Here is a 21,846-nt window from a genome sequence, read left to right as displayed (position 1 = left end):
ATTGGTCTAAAAATCATGTCTATTTGCAATTCCAAGACTCTGTCCTTAGAGTGGATTTGGTGACTGGTAAGGTACACTCCTTAGGGAGTAAAACCATTATTGATCATCGCTCTGACACCACAGTTCACTCGGCCCCACTACAATATTGTTACACTTGTAAGAAGGATACAGACATTGGCCAAGATTCTCCTTATATGGATATCCTACCTGGGATGACTGAGTCGGACAATGTGGATTGGGTACACCTAGCTGCAACCATAGATACCTGGGGAAATAGAGGAACGACCTGGGTAACACCTGAGGGGGATGAAATGCATATACCCTTAAATATGCTACAAGCAATGCATATCGCTTCCAACAAGACTCATCCTAATGTAACGAAGAAAACATACAAGTGGGTCCCTAAAGCTTCTTTAGTGACCATAGCTAGTGCTAAAAAACAGAAGCCTTGTAAGAAACGTACCACTCGCTCCAAGAAAAGTAAGAAAATGTTGCGATGGATCCCTAAACGACTATTGGAAGCCCAAGGCTACTATCAAGGAAATGATCAAATCTGGGTGTCAAAACGTAGATTGTGCTCTTACCTATCACCTGACCCAAGTGATCCCAATCCCGTAGCTCCAAAACGAATCAATGATCGTGAAAAGAAAAAAATCACAGAATGCTACACACCCGCTCCCGAGCTAGTTTGGGTACCAAAGAAAGAACGATTTGTTCCACCTAGCTCAAGAAGGGGGGAGTCCCATGAAGCTTCTAGCTCCTCATGTAATACATCCATAGAGGTAAAAGCTTCTACACAGCCTCCATCTATAGTAGCGGACCTCCATGAAGCTACAAAAGAATCCACACCTCCCAGTGTTCAAGAATCACCTGATGAACCACTTCAAGTTCGATCCTGGGAGAGTACCTTACCACCCTTGCAGCTTGACAAGGCACCTAGGGTAATAGAAAACTACTGGCAAAAATCCTCACCTATTACCAACTGGAACAATTGGTTTCAAAGGGTGACAAGCTCATTTCAAATGGTATGATCTACCCAAGGAAGGGGGGAGTGTTTGCTGACAGTCATCATTCATTTGTTTCCCTCTCAACCTTTTTCCCTGACCTCTATATCTCCTAATCTTAGGGAATGTACATATAAAGCTTTATACTCAAAAAAAAAAAAAAAAAAGAGCAAGAGCAATTAGCAAACGAGTATGCACATTAAAGTCAAAACATTGACTCAGACCTACACATGTCACATTTGGTACAGTGAAACAGAAACCTATGCCATAAAACACCTTTGATCCTCATCACTTGAGTGATGGAGGGTAGGTAAGATTAGTACGATAGGAGTGTTTCTGTTTTAGAGTTGAGTGATTAGCAAAGTTCTCTTTTCCCACTGATGTGCCTCCTAGAGGTATTGTTTGTGTTTCATAGTGTGTACAGGAGCGTGTTGCTATTGATAGGATTTGGACCTTCATGGAACCTTTCTCTCGTTCACACTTCAAATCAAGCGCGACCATCAACACAAACAGGTGTTTCTTGTCCATTAGCATTGCCCTTATCTTTTTGCATCTATGTTTGTCTGCTTTGATTGTGATTGGTAGCATAATATTCAGTGCATTTGCTTAGTATCAAACATTTAATTCAATGTAATGTTTTGTCATAATCACTTGTCTAGGTTTAAAAATCAAGCAGTCCGACTAAACTAGTTTGACCAAGCTAGGTATTAGAAATCTTCTCTTAATACCATGGGAAATGCCTTCCTAATACGCAATGGTTACTTAGGTTCTTAATCCGATTTAGGCAGCATTGTGTGAAATGTACTAGGGCTTTCTAGTGGGCTTGACCCTATTGACCTTTAGCTTAAGTATTATAAAGGGAGTTTACTAATGTGATGAGCCTGGGGAGGGTAACAGTGTTATATGACCCCCCAAAGTTACAAAATTTAAATGCTGAAAATGAACAAGCAAAAATCAAAGTGCCACAATGTAAAATTTTAAGTTGGAAGAGAAATCTCAGCTTGATTTGGTACTTCACTCACATGTATCGCCTATGGTACTAGAGCCCTAGAGGTTCCCAGTGTGGGCGCTTTTCCTTGAAAAGCAAAAAACCCAAGGCATACAAAATAAGCACACACATCATAATTGAATCAATGTGAAAAGACTTTGGGGGGTCAAAGAAAAAGTAATCAGTCACGCGATGATTTCATGAGAAATTCCTTTTATGGTAGCTTAACTACAAGGTTTTTTAGGTATAGCCTCTAGTCAGCCCTCGAACATGAATACTTGGCTCTCGCGATTAAACAACTTAATTGACCACAGAAAATTAAGAAGCTTACCCATGGTATTAATATTCGATCTCTAGTGCCTTTCGACCGTCAAATTAGTGACCCCAGACTTGTTTAATTTTTTACCTTTACATCTGTTTATGCATTTGATTACATTGCAATTTAATGTTCATTGCTAACAAATTGTTTGAAATTCTTTGACCAATCAATTTTTCTATCTAAAACTGCATATACTTTTTAAGAGAATGCAATTACTGTGCCAATGTTGTTTGATTTTGCAGTGACTGAAGAAGGCTAAGGACATTCATCTCAAATGCTCTTCCACCTCGACGAACCAGCTTCAACTCAATAGCTTCCAAGGACGGAATCTACATCAGGAAGGGGGGCATGTTAACCCTCACGGCTCACGGACACCCCATCACCTATGATGGACGCGTATTATGTATTTGGTAGAGTCAGGTACCGGGCTTGTCGGTCCAATAGGGAAAGGTAGAGTGATCGCCGATGAGAGGCGCACTTTAACTTGGACATTCAAGGGATTAGTTGGTTAAGCATGGGCGCCCAAGTGTGAATGGGGTGAGCTCCTATAAAAGCCAACTAAACCTAATTTTTACTCATTCTCTCATTTGTGCAATTGAAGAGTGCTCTTGCTCCATCTCCATCTTCTTCTTCTTCACCTCCTTGTGTGTGTGTGTGTGTGTGAGAGAGAGAGAGAGGGAGAGTGTGTGTGCGATCGAGCATTACGAAGGCACGACGGCGGCGAAGCGGTTGAGCGCGGCACGACTGCAGCTTCTTCTTCATCGCGGCGAGGAATCCACCACGAAGGCGAGCGTAGAGCGGTGAGTGACACACCCTTTGTTTTCTTGAGCTTGCTAGTTTAGGCTTGTTGTGTGCTTGGAGCCGTTTGTGGCTCGCACACGGTGTATTGGCAAGTCCCTTGCTTCGACAGTGCGGCAAGGAGCGCACAGGCAAATGTACAGCCTATGGGGGTTTCTGAAAATGTTTTAGAACAGCCTATTACTGATGCAGATGTACATGATGTACTTGATGAGGAAAGGGCTGAAAATGAGCAGGCTAAAGGTATGCCAAAATGGCTGGTGCACACTTTGCGTGACAGTAAATTGGATGCACCTTTATCTAGTCATACTCGTTCAGGCTCTCGCCATGCATCTTATGCATCAGATTGTTATGCTTTGGCTGTGTCTAGTTTACATGATGTTGAGGAGCCTCTGTCTTTTGATGAAGCACAGAATTCAGAAAATTGGATTGCTGCCATGAAATCAGAATATGATGCACTTATAGAGAATGACACATGGACCTTATGTGATTTGCCTCCTGGCAAAAAGGCCATTGGTACGAAGTGGGTTTACAAGTTGAAACGCAAGCCGGATGGTGATATCGATCGCCATAAGGCTCGACTTGTTGCAAAGGGTTATGCACAACAAAAAGGCATAGATTATGAAGAGACTTTTGCTCCCACTTGTCGTATGACTACTGTGCGTTTTCTATGTGCATTGGCAGCTCATTTTGGTTGGGATGTACATCAATCAGACATTGTTACTGCTTTCTTGAATGGTGACATATTTGAGGAAGTTTATGTAACGCAGCCTCGCGGTTTTGTCATAAAAGGACAAGAGGACAAAGTGTGCAAATGTAAGAAGGCTTTGTATGGGTTGAAGCAATCTCCTCGTGCTTGGTATGAGAAAGCTGACACTCATTTGGTTAAACAAGGCTTTCGTAACAGTCCAACAGAAAGCACATTGTATGTAAAGCGTGAGGATGATGTATTTCTCATTGTGGTTCTTTATGTTGATGATTTGCTGATCACTGGACCAAATGAGAGACATATTGCTGAATTTAAGGCTGATTTGAATGCTACTTTCAAGATGAAAGATTTGGGGCTGTTGCATCATTACTTGGGTATACAGTCTAAGCAGTGTGATGGTGGTATTGCCTTGTGTCAGAAAAGTTACATAGAGACATTGCTATGTAAGTTTGGACTTGAGGATTGCAAACCTATTGCCACTCCCATGGAAACAGGTTTGAAGTTGAGTCTACATGATGCTAGCGATCCTGCTGATGTCACTCTTTACCAAACTGCTGTTGGCTGCCTCATTTATGTATGCAACACGAGGCCAGATATTCAGTTTGCAGTCTCGCAGGTCAGCAGATTTATGCATAGCCCAGGGTCTAAGCATTGGCAGGCTGTCAAGAGGATTTTCCGCTACCTTAGTGGCACTTTACATCTTGGCTTGTTTTATCCCAAGGGGGGATCATTGCCGCCAGACTTACATGCTTTTTCGGACTCAGATTGGGCTGGTTGTTTTGACACGCGAGTGTCCACAACTGGTTTTTGTTTCATGCTTGGCAGTTCATGTATATCATGGTTGAGCAAGAAGCAACCTACTGTGGCCACTTCGAGTTGTGAGGCTGAGTACAGGGCAGTCTTCACAGCTACGGTTGAGTGTGTATGGCTCAGACGCCTTATGGCTGACTTGGGTGTTGGACAGGACACTGCCAACACTATCTACACTGATAGTCAGAGCGCATTGGCAGTTGCGAGGAACCCAATTTTTCATGCTCGCACAAAGCACATTGAGGTGCATTACCACTATGTCAGGGAGAGGCCCTCAGCAGGAGAGATTAGCTTGGCTTATGTGCCAACAGAGGACAACCTTGCAGATCTTTTCACAAAGGCATTGTCTCGTGAGAAGCTTGAAGCTTTCCGCAAAGCTTTGGGCTTACTCCCCTTTGTGGACTGATCCTGTCCTCAGGGCATGGCACTTCCCTTTACTCATGTGCCAGCTCTCGTTCACCGCATCACTCCAGGGGGGATTTGTTACCATATACATGTGGTAGTGATGTGTGTGAACACATTAGGACCGCCGGGGAATTTTTTCCCTCGTTAGGAGATTTTTTCCCCCGTGCATTGTATATACGCCCATCACTCTAGGGCTATCTATCTTTCCATTGCACACTAAGTAACATACTCTCTATTGTGTGCCTTGAGCTTCCTTCGTCTTCTCCAAGCTGTGTGTGTTTCTCTGCAACCCTAATTCCAACAGTCCAAGTGATACCTAGTAGCTCATCTGAGAGTGAACCAATTGTTCCAATCAAGGTAATCACTAGATCTCACACTAAGAAAAAGAAACATAACTCCTCTGATGATTTGGAGAATACAAAAATTTCCTCTCAAAAGAAGCAGAAGCAAAAGGTATGAGACGAGAAAACAAAAACAACGGGCTGATATCAAGAAAAAAGCAAAACAACTATTTTAAGAAAAGGTGAAAGAAACTGGAAGCGAAGTCAAAGAAACAACCGTGAAATCTGGAGGATCAATTTTGGTTGATAAAATTTTTGAGCCTATTAATGCAACCTTGGAAGCTTATCAAGCGGGACTTAAAGCAAGCCAAAACATGGAAAGCAAATGAAAAACTATCTGTCTCCAGACATGGAAGCAACTAAGCTTGAAGCTTATCAAAATTTGAATCACGCAAGAAATGCTGGAAAAACAAAAACCCAAGCTCGAAAGTATGACAAAACCTTAAGAGCTTGTGGTACGAGACACTAAAGAAAAATCTGAAGTGGTGGTAAAACCCCACCTTGAAACAAAAGAGCCAGAACTTATAATGCGGGACAGCAAAGATGCCTTAGACGGAATTCCATTCGTAGAGAAGATTGGCCAGGACACTTATGGAAAAAAGTTAGAGAGATCAATCATGGGAGCCTAACTCTAAAGTCAGCTCCTATAGAGAAGGTTTGGTTAGACAATCCACCTCCTGATATGGACATGGATGTACAATCCTTGTATGGGTATTGCGGATCTGAAGCTTCAGGAATGTCGAAACCATTGACCTTGAAAACATTACCCTCTTACTTGGGAGATAACAAAGATGAATCCATAGTATGTAAAACCACTCAAGTAAAAAAAGTCGAACAGACCCTAGAAGTAGACAACACTCATTCAATCATGTCTACACCCATCCAATGCACTTTTACTTTGGGAGAACTGTTAAAACTCAGACCATATTTATGGAATGATGTACTGAAAACTCTAGAGAAGGTAGGGATAACAGGGCTGATCGCAAAAAATTTGGGAAAATTGAAACATGAAATGGACAACAAAGAAATTTGATATGTTACAATGAACAAAGTCGGAGAATACTACGAAGGGAAAGAAGGAAACACAACCCTTCCAGTGAAATATAATGACATAGAAACCATGGCAATACTGGATAGTGGGGCACGCATAGCCATAGCCACGAAAGTAGTATGGGAATCCTGGGGACAACTAGCCATTAGGCAAACTCGAATAAAATTGCAATTGGTTGATGGACACATCGAAAGACCCTTAGGATTGCTTGAGAAAGTGATAGTTAATTCATGTGGGATTGAATATCAACACACTTTTGCCATAGTAGACTTTGGAAAGAAACTCAATTATGGAATCATATTGGGAAGACCTTTCATGCGACAGGTACAACTCATCCAAGATTGGGGAAACAATTATCTGTACTTGAAGCAAGTGGGATCAATAACAAGGGTTAATCTAAAAGATCACACTTATAGAGATGTCATGAAAACGCCCATACAAGATTTGATTCAGTCTCTTCGACTGAAATTAAGCTTCCATCTTGGTTGCACAAAAACACTCCTATTTGGATGTGCGGAGATTCAAAAACCGGGAGCTTAAAACGAGAAGAATGTATTTTGAAAAGGGATTGCACAGACGAAGCATATGTACCTGAACCCTTTCTAGAGCATTTTTTTGAGCCATTTGAGTGGGCTCAAATTTTAGTGACAATGGATGTATGTGTGAATATGTCTATGCCTACCCCATTTTCAATGAGGATGGCTATGACATATTCCCATACAAATGATCTCAACCCTTTACATTGAAGACGAAAGTCTCGAACCAAAGGACTTGATGAAAGCTCAAGAAGTCTTTCTAGACCTCTACTATGATGCAACTGATGAGTTAGAAGAACATTCAGCTACCTCAGATGATTCGGGGTCGGAAACAGAAGATGTGAGAGCTAAGCTACTCATGAAAGGAGGGGAGGAAAAGTTTTTTGACTTTCCTAACCAGAAATGGTATAGACGAAAAAGAGACACCAAAAATAGGAAAACTAGACCTATGCCATCAGTCTCTTGTAGAACACAGTTCTTGATGCAGATAGATGCACATGATTGTGTCAAGGACACAAACACTGGCAGATATCCTTCAAAAAAAAACCCAAAAATGTCAAAAACATCAAGAAAAAGGAGGAAGGATACTCAAGCAAAACCAAAAAAATAGGAAAAGGAGTCAACCATGACACGAGTTGAGCGAAAAAAGAAGTATCAAGAGTTGAAAAAACCTCTAAAGGAGATATATACGACCAAAATAGAAACCACAAAAAATAATGGTAAAGATATAATGAGTGTTCCATCCCATTACAAGAAATATACTCTCCAAGATCAAAAAATCATAGTCGAACAACCTGTTAGGAAATTACAAAAACAGGGTGCGTCCTATGAAGGGCCTGAAAACGCAAAGATAGATCTGGCTGAACCAGGAGAAGAGCCTAGGCCTACCTACATTGCAAATGACCTAACAGAAGAAGAAAAAGAAGACATTTTGTTAAGCTAACTAAAAGAATACCGAGATATCTTTGCTTGGTCTTATAAGGATCTCAAGGGTGTTGATCCAGAAATCTGTCAACATACCATACCCATGAGAGATGATGCAAAACCAAGTAGACCCTTTAAAGGCCATACACATATAATGAGACATTTTCCAGGAAGATTAAAGAAGAGATTTAAAAACTAAAGGAAGCCGAATTCATTTATGAAATTAAACACACCAATTGGGTGTCTCCAATTGTGGTATTACTCAAGAAGAATGAAAAATTACAAGTGTGTGTCAACCTCAAGAAAGTGAACGCAGCTACCATTAAAGATAACTTTCCTCTTCCAATCACTGAGCATGTTTTAAAACGAGTTGTAGGAAAAGAATCTTATAGCTTCTTACATGGCTTTTCAGGATACAATCAACTCCTGGTTGATCCAAAAGATCATCATAAAATTGCTTTTGCAATGGAATGGGTTATTTTTTCCTATCGGGTTATGCCTTTTGGGTTAGCTAATGCTCCTGCCACCTGTCAAGATTGATGAGCCATGCTTTTAAGAATATCTTAGGAAATTCTTGGAAGTATATATGGATGATCTATGCGTACATTCATCAATCCAGGCTGATCATTTTGAACACCTCTAAAAGCTATTCAAAAAATATAGACTTTGTAGGATTTGCTTAAATCCTGAAAAGTGCACATTCATGGGTAGACAAGGAAAAATTCTTGGACATATAGTGTCTCATAGCTACTGATATGGATAAAATTCATGTCATTGCTGATTTGTGTAGACCAACAACAGTCAAGGGGGTTCAAGCCTTCATGAGACATTGTGGATATTACAGACAATTCATTTGCATGTACACTATAATTGCCAAACCCATGTATAGCTTGATTACACACTTTGAGTGGACTGAGGCATGTGAAGAATCCTTCATGAAGCTTAAGCAATCTCTCACCTTAGTTCCAATATTGAAAGCACCAGATTGGAATAAGATATTCCACATACATGTAGATGCTTCCAATTTTGCCATTGGATGTATACTAGCTCAACCAGGAGAAGGGAAATTGACTTTCCTATTTCTTATGCTAGCCAACAGTTGAATATGGCGAAAAATAATTATACCACCTCTAAAAGGGAAGGATTAGAAATGATTTATGCCTTAAAAAAGTATAGACATTACCTATTAGCCAACAAATTTGTATTCTTTGTGGATCACCAAGCCCTATTGTACTTGGTCAACAAGCCATGCAGCATAGGAAGAATAGTGAGATGGTTAATCATTCTTTTGGAATTTGATTTTACTGTGGTTGTAAAAAAGGGCACTACTCATCAAAGAGCAGATCATTTTTCAAGGATTATTTCAGGGGAACCACCTAAAGAAGTAGATGATGATCTACCAGATGCATATCTATTCTCCGTGGAAATGATACCTCGATGGTCAAAAAACATGGTATCATTGATGACAATAGCTCAAGTGGATTCACAAATACCACTTCCTATTACAATTGGATTAATTGAGAAATCGGCAATGTATCAATTACTAGCTAATAGACTATACAAAAGAAATCGGGATGGAATATTGCTCTGATGCATTAATCTTGAAGAGAAAAACCAATACCTAAGTGAAGCACATATTACAATAGTAGGACTTCACTTTGCAGAAGACCAAACTATGCGACGAATCTTAAGACTTGGAATATGTTGGCCAACTATGAGGAGTGATGTTCACTCTTTCGTAAAGGATTGTCCTCAATGTCAAAAACAAACACCCATACCTCATGTAATATTTTTCTAAATGTCGCATGTTCTTAAGTGAAGTAACTTTCTAGTTACTTACTTATCGAGCCGAACATTTCTTGAGGATATGAGTAGATGCCATCAAAGAGCAATTGAAACTGAAGCAAGAGACTATGCTCTTATTGGAAACCAATTGTATCGGAGAGGTAAGGATTAACATTTGCGTCTTTGTGCAAATAAAGACGAGTATCTTCCAATTATAGAACAAGCACATGCTGGATTAGCTGGAGGTCACTTTTCTAGTGAGACCACCGCTAGAGCAATCTTAATGGCAGGAAAATGGTGGCCAAAATTTTTTGTAGATGCCAAGGAATATGTTCAAAGGTGAAATGCTTGTCAACGAGCAAAAATGCCAACACAAGTAGATAGCATGCCCTTAAGACCAATAATGGGGGCTAGAGCTTTCGCAAAATGGGGTATAGATTTTGTTGGGCCAATACAGCCACCTGCTTATAGAACCCAAGCTCAATATATCATTGTAGCTATGGACTATTTGACCAAGTGGGTCGAGGCTAAAGCAACCCAAAAGAATGATGACAAAACCACTGTCGCATTCTTATATGAGTATGTGTTCACGAGATATGGACTGCCAATAGAAATTTTCAGTGATAGGGGAACTCATTTCCTTAATGAGGTAATCGAGTATTTTCTTAATGAATTTATGGTCATCCATAACAAATCAACTCCCTATCACCCACAAGCAAACGGACAACCTGAGCATACGAATAACATTCTTAGCTCGGTATTGATTAAAGTGGTTAGTTCAGGAAGGACAAACTGGGAAATGAATCTCCATGCAGCTCTATGGGCTTATCGAGTTTCATTCAGAACATCTTTAAATGCTACACCCTTTAGCCTTGTTTATGGTCTTGATGCCATACTCCCAATAGAATTTCTATTGCTGACACTAAGGGTAGCTAAAGCTCTTGAGTGGACTGCACATGAATTGTCAGACAGACTTGAAGATTTAGAGAAGTTAGATGAGCAAAGGCTAGTTGCTATAGCTCACATCTATGCACAAAAGCGAAAACGAAAACAGTTTTTTGATTCTCATCTCATCACAAAAATCTTCAAAAAAGGGGACTTAGTTCTAGTCTATTCCCGTAAGCAACACATTCCCAAGTTTAAAAAAAATGGAAACGGACCGTTTATCATTGAAGATGTATCTCCAAGTGGAGCAGTTAAATTGTCCACCCTAGATGGTGAACCAATGGCTAATTGGATTAGTGGATGTCGTTTAAAGAAGTACAATTTGCCTCTAACCAATAGATTGCTAGAAAGGATGCATGCAGCTAAGCAAAGGAAGATAAAATGACACCAGGTTATTGATGAAGCCCAAGAAGAAGCTCGGCTTTCAATACTCAAAAGAAAAGCTGCTCTCAAGAATCAACAAATACCTATTCTCATCAACACCCTCAAAATAGATGACCGACAATGGGAATTGTCGAAAGATGCACTGTCAACAAATGATGAATGGTTAGATGGAACGGACCTTCACATCAAAGAACAGCTCAATAATCATAGCACAAATGCATTGGTCGATACAGGAGCTAGAGTAAATGCAGTCACTTATTCCAGGTACAAGAAAGCAACAAATCAGTCTTTGATGGCATGAATAGCGACTATCAAAGGATGCAACAGGAACCCAACACCAACATTGGGAGCAGTCAACTTGAATGTGATAGTACATGGATGTTCATGTCCTCATCGGTTTGTATGCTTACCAGATGAACACATGAATGAGACAATGATTCTTGCAATTCCCTGGATGGGGACATACAAGGCAGTACCAAATTGGGATACCAATCAGCTCAAGCTATCATATAAAGGCGGACAACTCATTCTTCCAATTGCACCAAGCAAGGAGGAATGGAAAGTCAATTATCACCAGAGCAAACCACGAAGCAATCAATCTTCTCTATCATATAGACATGCAAATGTAGCAAGTACCATGCAAGGAGTCAGGAAAATTTGGGTGCCAAAAGCACAGCCTAAGGACAAGCCATTTCAGATCTGGGTGCCCAAAACATCATCGACAGTACCAAAGGAGGTTCCAAGGTTCAAAACACAGAGAAGAGCACCTCCAAGGAACCTAACATGAAATGGATTTGGAAGAAAAAAGAGCACTTATCTTCTTCACAAACCATAAAACCAATGAAGTGTTGGAATTAGGGTTGCAGAGAAACACACACATCTTGGAGAAGACGAAGGAAGCTCAAGGCACACAATAGAGAGTGTGTTACTTAGTGTTCAATGGAAAGATTGATAGCCCTAGAGTGATGGGCGTATATACAATGCACGGGGGAAAAAACCTCCTAAAGAGGGAAAAAATGCCCCGGCGGTCCTAGTGTGTTCACACACATCACTACCACATGTATATGGTAACAAATCCCCCTTGGAGTGATGCGGTGAACAAGAGCTGGAACATGAGTAAAGGGAAGTGCCATGCCCTGAGGACAGGATCAGTCCACAAAGGGGAGTAAGCCCAAAGCTTTGCGGAAAGCTTCAAGCTTCTCACGAGACAATGCATTTGTGAAAAGATCTGCAAGGTTGTCCTGTGTTGGCACATAAGCCAAGCTGATCTCTCCTGCTGAGAGCCTCTCCCTGACATAGTGGTAATGCACCTCAATGTTCTTTGTGCGAGCATGAAAAACTGGGTTCCTTGCAACTGCCAATGCCCTCTGACTGTCAGTGTAGATAGTGTTGGAAGTGTCTTGTCCAACACCCAAATCAGCCATAAGGCGTCTGAGCCATACACACTCAATCGTAGCTGTGAAGACTTCCCTGTACTCAGCCTCACAACTCGAAGTGGCCACAGTAGGTTTCTTCTTGCTCAACCATGATATACATGAACTGTCAAGCATGAAACAAAAACCACTTGTGGACACTCACGTGTCAAAACAACCAGCCCAATCTGAGTCCGAAAAAGCATGTAAGTCTGGCGGCAATGATCCCCCCTTGGGATAAAACAAGCCAAGATAAAAAGTGCCACTAAGGTAGCGGAAAATCCTCTTGACAACCTGCCAATGCTTAGACCCTGGGCTATGCATAAATCTGTTGACCTGTGAGACTGGAAACTGAATATCTGGCCTCGTGTTGCATACATAAATGAGGCAGCCAACAGTAGTTTGGTAAAGAGTGACATCAGCAGGATCGCCAGCATCATGTAGACTCAACTTCAAACCTGTTTCCATGGGAGTGGTAATAGGTTTGCAATCCTCAAGTCCAAACTTACATAGCAATGTCTCTATGTAACTTTTCTGACACAAGGCAATACCACCATCACACTGCTTAAACTGTATACCCAAGTAATGATGCAACAGCCCCAAATCTTTCATCTTGAAAGTAGCATTTAAATCAGCCTTAAATTCGGCAATATGTCTCTCATTTGGTCCAGTGATCAGCAAATCATCAACATAAAGAACCACGATGAGAAATACATCACCCTCATGCTTTACATACAATGTGCTTTCTGTTGGATTGTTACGAAAGCCTTGTTTGACCAAATGAGTGTCAGCTTTCTCATACCAAGCACGAGGAGATTGCTTCAACCCATACAAAGCCTTCTTACATTTGCACACTTTGTCCTCTTGTCCTTTTATGACAAAACCGCGAGGCTACGTTACATAAACTTCCTCAAATATGTCACCATTCAAGAAAGCAGTAACAATGTCTGATTGATGTACATCCCAACCAAAATGAGCTGCCAATGCACATAGAAAACGCACAGTAGTCATACGACAAGTGGGAGCAAAAGTTTCTTCATAATCTATGCCTTTTTGCTGTGCATAACCCTTTGCAACAAGTCGAGCCTTATGGCGATCAATCTCACCATCCAGCTTGCGTTTCAACTTGTAAACCCACTTTGTACCAATGGCCTTTTTGCCAGGAGGCAAATCACATAAAGTCCATGTGTCATTTTCTATAACTGCATCATATTCTGATTGCATGGCAGCCATCCAATTTTCTGAATTCTGTGCTTCATCAAAAGATAGAGGCTCCTCAACATCATGTAAACTAGACACAGCCAAAGCATAACAATCTGATGCATAAGATGCATGGCGAGAGCCTGAACGAGTACGACCAGACAAAGGTGCATCCAATTTACTGTCATGCAAAGTGTGCACCAGCCATTTTGACATACCTCTAGCCTGCTCATTTTCAGCCTTTTCCTCATCAAGTACATCATGTACATCTGCATCAGTAATAGGCTGATCTAAAACATTTTCAGAAACCCCCATAGGCTGTACATTTGCCTCATTGGAACTTACATTCATATTTCCACCACTTAAAAGAGGCAACAAAGTGTCATAAATGTCCTGTGAGCTTACATTACTGTCTCTAGTACATGACAGCAAGGGCTGAACCGAATCCTCCACAAACACTACATCCCGTGAAACCAGAATAAGTTTTGTTTGCGGATGATAGAACCTGTAACCTTTGCTTTCAGCACTATAACCAACAAAAATACATTTGACAGCCTTATCATCCAATTTTCTGCGTTGCACTTGTGGCACCAAAGCATATGCCAAACAGCCAAAAACACGCATGTGCTCAATAGAAGGCTTTCTATCATGCCATGCTTCATATGGATTAATAGACTACAAAGCTTTCGTAGGACACCTATTAAGTACATAAGTGGCACACATAATGGCCTCAAGCCAAAAAGAATGCGGCAAAGCTTGACTTTTGACCATACATCGTGCCATTTCCGTCAGTGACCTATTTTTCCTCTCAGCAACACCATTTTGCTGAGGTGTATAAGGCACTATACATTGGTGTTTTATCCCACGACTAGCCAAAAATGCATTAAATTCATGAGACATATACTCCCCCCCTCGATCTGAACGGAGGGTGCCCATAGTACATTTCGAGACATTTTCAGCCATAGCCAGAAATTGTTTGAAGCACATAAAAACTTCGGACTTCGCTTTAAGCGGAAATACCCATGCATGCCTGGAGTAATCATCAATGAAAGTCACGAAGTACAGGTAATTGCCCAAGGACGAAGTTTGCATGGGCCCACAAACATCACTATGCACAAGCTGCAACCTGCATATGGCCCGAACTGAACCATCCTTTGGAAATTTAGAACGCTGCATCTTACCCAAAATACAGCCTTCACAAACATGTTTGACAGGTGCTTCAAGAGGCGGCAAAGAAGCAACCATATCAGATTTCTGCAAACACAGCAAACTGGCAAAATTCAGATGACCAAAACATGGATGCCAAAGTTTTGCATCTGAAATAGCCCTTGAATCTGCAACAGCATTTGCAAAATTTTGTCCACACTTGTCATACAAAGCGAGCTTATACAGCCCACGGCACAAAAGGCCAGATGCAACAATTTCATCACCAAAACTGAGATCATGAACTATACATCTGTCATCCACAAATTTGACTACAAGTCCAAGTCTAGCAAGTGCGGATACAGACAAGAGATTCTTCTTGATCCCAGGTACATAAAGTGCATCAACAAGTGTGAAGGAACTGCCATTAGCAGCAGTGAGCACAATCTTTCCAACTCCCTGAACTGGATAAGAGGCGTTGTTGGCACAAGTGACTGAATTCCCATGAGGGACAGACTCGAGAGAGGTAAACAATTCACGATGTAAGGTAATGTGCTTTGTAGCACCACTGTCGAAATACCACACATGTGAATCTGCAGCAACTGACAAGCATGCATCATGGACAGCAGGATTGTAAGTGCACTCTGTGCTAAAAGCCCATTCTGCATCAACATCAGCAACACAGTCTCTTTTCACAGAAGACTCAACAATGGCTGCATTTGTAGTGGAACCAGCATTTGCAGTGGAACCACCCTCTTTCTTCTTAGCCTCTTTGGCCTTCAACTTAGGACACGACTTGATCAAGTGATCATTGCCTTTACAATAATGGCAACACATCTTCTTTTTTCCCTTATCACCAGAATTTCCAGACGAAGTACTTCCAGCAGAAGCATTAGGAACATAATTTTTGCCACTCGCAGCAGAACCATAAGAAGTGGCTGCATTACTGTTACCACCCTTTCTTTGAGAAGCAATAAAGGCCTATTCAACTGCACGCTGCCTAGTCCTGTTTTTTCTAGAAAGCGACTCTTGCAACAGCAATGTGCATAATGCATCAAACTTGACAACTTCAAGATTTCCTTGGGTCATCAGTCTCCAAGTACTAGCAAAAGTCTGGTAGGAATCTGGTAAGGCATCAAGAACAGTCTGCACAAGGGAACTGTCTGAAATGACTTCACTTGCAGAAATAAGCTGCTCATTGATATCCTTGACACTAGCAAGGAAAGTGTCCATATCATCTTCCTCATGCATAATCTTCGACTCCAGCTCTTTACGCAGCAAAGCAATTTTAGCCTCATTGCGGCTTGCATAAAGACCTGCTAAAATATCCCAAGCCTGTTTTGCAGATTTTGCTGAACAAATGTGAGGAACAATGGTGTGCTTCACAGACAACGCAATCAATGCATGAGCTTGCGCATCCTTAACATCCCAACGAGCTTGTTCTGCCGTAGGCAAAACAACTCTAACAGCTGCAATCCTTGCAGCAAGACCTGCAACATCCTCAACATCGCCTACATCCTCAGAACCAGGACGTACATCAATGCCCTGCACAATGTTCCAGACACCTTTTGACACAAGAACATGTTGCATCATATAAACCCACATAGGGTAGTTGTCCCCATCCAACCTGTCCTCAGCAGCAAACATCTTGAACACATCTGTGTTGTTGTTGTCAGCCATGGTAAATGTTGCACCTGATGTGAAAACTTCCCTAAAATAGGAGAAACGGAGCGGGAACAACCTGTGCTATATAGCACAAACCGTAGAAGACTATAAGGCACCTGTTATGCAGAAAACGGCACTGACAGAAATTCTGCACAAAATGAAGAAATAGCCTGTGCAGTACTGCCTGTAGTGAAAACGGAGGCCAAAATGAGCCCAAATCAAAATTCTGAGCAGACCGAGCTCTTCAAGCTCACCCAAAATATTTGTCGACCTGCGAACGCTCGCCAAAGCTCACTGAAATCAGAGAAAGTGAGCAGGCGTGTGCTGGAGCAGCTGGCGACTAAGCCCGGGAGGACGTGGCCTGCTCTGATACCAATTGTTGGAATTAGGGTTGCAGAGAAACACACACAGCTTGGAGAAGACGAAGGAAGCTCAAGGCACACAATAGAGAGTGTGTTACTTAGTGTTCAATGGAAAGATTGATAGCCCTAGAGTGATGGGCGTATATACAATGCACGGGGGAAAAAACCTCCTAAAGAGGGAAAAAATGCCCCGGCGGTCCTAGTGTGTTCACACACATCACTACCACATGTATATGGTAACATCAAGCAATGGAGAGTTAAGTCTCGGAAGACTCCCCCACACCATTCTGCACCAAGCAAACCAAACTACCAATGGCTGGTAAAAGCTCAACAACAGCTCAGGAAATCAGCATGCTAAAGCATCTTGATGGTACAATCAAGCAGAGAGCACACAAGCTAAAGGATTTTCATTTTGGAAGATAGCGTCAGAAAGCCTCGACATCAGAAACCCTTGAGTTAATTACTCAAAACCCAACTCTTGCACAACATAGTGGTTTGAATTGCATTGATCTTCAAAGCATGGTAGATCGAATCAAGGCTATCCATAGACATGATTGTTCATCCCATGCACACAGTCATCCTGGAGTACGCCATCTAGGAGGGGTGGAAGGGCACTAAGTAATTAAGGGCAATGTTTGAAGAGAGAGGAAAAAGTTTGATGTTAACGTGTGATTTTTTACAAAATTACCTAATAATTCCCTTATAAATCATCAACAGCGAAAAATTAACTGATGATATCTCCTCGATGAGTGTAAATAGTGTATATACTGTCAGAAAATAGTCCTTTTTGGTTATTTTTCATCATTTTTCTTGATTTTGAGACGTAAAAATAGAGAAATTCAACAAAAAACAATAAAGTTGTGCTTTACAATGGATTTTCTTAATTATGGGATTTTCACTTTTCTTTTTTAGTGCATTTTGTTATTTTCTTTAATTTTTACAATAAACAGGTCAAAAATTAATAATAAATAGCAAAGGAGCTCATATAGAAAAATTAAATACATGTTGATGATCAGAAAGACAAGGTGGACAAGCACAAAAATTTTCAATGAAATCGATAGATGGAAGTGGAAAGCCTAAATTAGGTGGCTAGACCTACTTTTGTAAAATTCTTGCAGAATGAGCTATAGGAATCCGATTGGGGAAATTTTTGAGTCTAACATAGATTTCACGGCCTAGTAGGACTAACAGGGGAATTTGGGAAAAAATGGTTCGGAAAGTCCGAGTATAGATACCCAAGGTAGGCTCAAATCACCTCATTTCCACTTGTTGCCTTTGGAGAGAGAGCCTTTCGACCCTCTTCGTGCGTATTTTTTGGAGTCCACAGTCGCCTGTTTTCAGCGCCGTCTCACACGAGACATGAGGGGTAAGTTCTATACTTATCAATGATCCATTTTGTACGGCCGATAGCTAGTCTAAACCCCTGGAAAAAACCCTAGAATCCAAGTAGTGCACGAAGACCTACAACCAAAAATCGAGCATAGCGGCCTGTCAACTCAACCAAATCGCATGAGATTTGAATTGTAGCATGTCCCAACATAATAGAATACTTCTATATCAACAGTTGACCATCCCAAGTAGAAAAGCTAGGTTTTTTGCTAATGCCAGAATTGCATTCTGATTCCACAGACAGCTTACATACGGGGTCTATACACAATGTATATGATTGGTTTCATAAAATCAATCAAGCAAAGCCCTCAAAAGCAGAAAAAGGCTCGACGGCTACAAAACGTCAAAAATTCGACATACAAGGTCAAACTGACTCCAAATGGGCCAAAATTGGATGAGTTGCTTCACGACTATGTTGCGGACAAGTCCATAGCCTCAAAAGTGACTAACCAACACTACGGGCCAAGTAGTCACAAAAATTGGTGATTTCAGAGTCGACAAAGCACGAAGTGATGCCGGCAAGACGAAATTTTATCAAATTCAATTTAGAACTTGTTTTAGGTGTATAGAATGTGTTTAGGTCAAAATGTCCAAGTTTTATAAGAAAAGGTTGACTGCTATAAATAATCGTGATTATTTACTTTTGCAATATTTTGGCTTGAAAATTGCATCATCACCTCACCTATCACTTGTATATACCTATTACATGCCAAAATGATCAATTATAACTTGAAAATTTGTCAAAAAACGCAAAGAAGTCCTTCCAAGCCAAATTCTGGGTTATGAGCCACGTTTTTTGATCCAAATCACCTCATATCACATACATAGGGTCTATTCCATGCCTAGAACTAAGATGTACCAAAAAATGTTGATTTTGATGAAAAAGGTAATAATTGCGATTATTTACTTTTTGGCCAAAATGGGGAAAATTTGCAACTTTGCCATCATGGGACCAAAGTACATGATGTCCTAAGCCCACTAGCCAAGTTTGAACAAATTTGGAGCTCAAAATCTCAAAATTCCTTCACATCTACTGTTTCAGAGACCTAAAGCCAAAATCTAGCACCATTTTCATCCTGTGCACCCAAATGAGCCCATATTTCACTCAGAGTATCTATTTGGTATATACTTCAAGCCTATAATGTCAAATTTGCAAAAAGTTGAAAAAAATTACTCAACTGTAAATAATCGTTATTATTTACTTTTGTTGCAATTTTTTGTTTTGAATTCATAAATTTGACATTTACATGTTTTTATGCATCTATGCATGTTCAAAAATTGATTTAAAGCAAATTGGACTCAATTTGTCAGCAATTCAGATTGAAGGACATTTTAGAGAAGAATCTGTCAAATTTGATAACTATGACACTCTATTCACTTACCAAGAGCCATGCAAGCTGCAGAGAAGGCCAAAGAAGAGTGTCTCGCAAAAGGACAAGCTGCAAGAGCTACCACCATACCAAATGGACCCCAGTTCAGTCAAAACTGCCAAAGCAACCTACCTATCGAAAGAACACCTTGAAGAGAACAACACCACAGTGTTCACAGGTAGATTCAGAAGCGAAGAAGAACATCAGGTAGAACTGCAACTTCTACCAAAAGAAGTATATGATGTCGGAGCAAAGCCCGACACAATAGAAGCCAACAAAAGGCTTGGGCTCAGAGAGTTTTACGAACAAGAGCCATGTGGAGTGGATTTCCAAAAAGCTTATGAGCTCTTGTCCATTATCAAAGAAGATGGAACCACCCAGATCTCTGACCAGCAAGGGAACAAGGTAGAAGTGGTCATTACAAAAGAGATAGTGGTAGAAGCTCTCAAATTGCCAACAGAAGGAATGACAATGAGAGAAAGAGATAGAAAGACGGTAGGAACCTTCACCAAGAAAAACGCCGCTGCCACATTTGCCGATCTTATCCAGAAACAGGTGGAAGAATCTACAAGATTATACCACCAACACTTCCACTTCCTCGCCAAAATACCGCCAAGGTACACGACACCAAATCATGCGGTTGTGATCACTTTTACACAAGTTCTAAAGTCGACAACCAGGCAACCAATCGACCACGTGCAGTACGTGTTGTCCACACTGAAAGGGACAAAGAAAGAGGGTAAAATAACATATCTGGGAGCACCAGAGGCTCTCACAAGAATTGCCTACCATGCTATCAGCATGGTAAACAACTTGCCACCTACCCCAGATTAGAACACTCGGATCGTGTCTGCACAACCTCCCCCTCGAGCCACAAGATCTACCAAGAGAGCATACAAATCTCATGACGAATCTGCCGAGAGCTCTCCAGAACGGCATAGCAGTGAAAGCTCCAACAATGAGGAAAGAAGAGCACGAATCGAGGAAATGGAAAGAAAGGTAGTGGCAGCACATCAAGAGGAGCCACAACAGAAGCAGCGAGATTTGAGAGAGAAATGCACTCCTATGAACGCAGCCACCAAGCTCAAGGAAAGGACCCTGCAAAGTGGGTACCCATTGAACTGAAAGGACCACAAATAAAGCACCATGCTAGGAAAGAGGCCGAAGAACCCACAAAGTTATTGGAAAAATTGTATCAGGATACAGAAGCATTGAAGCTGAAAGAAGCCCAAGAAGCAGAACGACAAGCTAAAGAGGCGACAGAGCAGTAAAAATAGGCAGAAGAAGCAAGTGCACAAGGAGAAGCCCAACAATAACAAGGTGAAATGTCTCCTCAACCTTCTTCACCTACTACAGAACAGCATGATCACCCCATGCCAAGACCACCACCATCACCAGCAGACAGGACCACAGAAACTGAGCCCACAAAAGAAACAGAGCCCGGACAAAAAGAAGACACTACACAAGAGCAGGCCAAAGCATGAGAACTAGAGCCAAAATGGGCAGCGATTCTTGCACTAGAGGAGTCCACAAAGTTTAAGCAAATGAAGGAACATGGAACATAAGAAACCCTTCTACCTCCACACAGCACGAAATGGCCGAGGCATCCAAGAAGCCTCAAGATGACAAAGAAAGAGAAGGTGCAGAGCAGAGACCTGGCTTTATTGCGGGTGAAACAAGAAGAAGAGCTGTAAAAAGAAATAGCTGAGCTTAAAAGAGTCAACCAGTTGCTGAGAGATGGACGGCAAGAAACAAATGAAGAAACCGGAACTTCAGAACAGCCACAGATAGATATTCCCTCAGTTTCTTTTGATGAGGTGGAAACACAGCCAGCAGAAGGGCTAGGTGGCAAAGAGGATTTCAAAGTCCCATTAACCAAAGCAAATGAAGTGCCAATGGTCCAACTGTCAAAAGCTGAGGAAGGTGCACTCAAAGAGAAGATTACCCAGGAGGTGGATGAGCAGTGGAAAGTAGCGATGGATTGGGAGTTGAGAGTTCTCCATTTTGTCAATGTTACTCAACTCACTCCCAATCAAATCAATGCGCAATGGCATCAGAAATCCCTGCCATATCCTTTGATAAAAGTGGAGTTGCTCCAAGTCAAAGAGAAGCTTTACAAAGACATGCAAGTAGAAGGCGCAGATGAAGACCACCCAAAGTGAAGGCTGAGCTTGTTGAACAAGAATCCAAGATACCTGATTCTATTCACAAGAGCACCTTCAGCACTACAAAAGGATCCCACTTTTTATCATGTACCAAGATTAAGGACTTGGCAAGCACATGAGGCAATAACAAAGAAGCAGCCA

The sequence above is a fragment of the Adiantum capillus-veneris genome, chromosome 20, assembly GCF_014529385.1.
Source record: "Adiantum capillus-veneris isolate H3 chromosome 20, ASM1452938v2, whole genome shotgun sequence".
NCBI lineage: Eukaryota > Viridiplantae > Streptophyta > Polypodiopsida > Polypodiales > Pteridaceae > Adiantum > Adiantum capillus-veneris.
Note: the sequence above shows the minus strand (reverse complement) of the source record.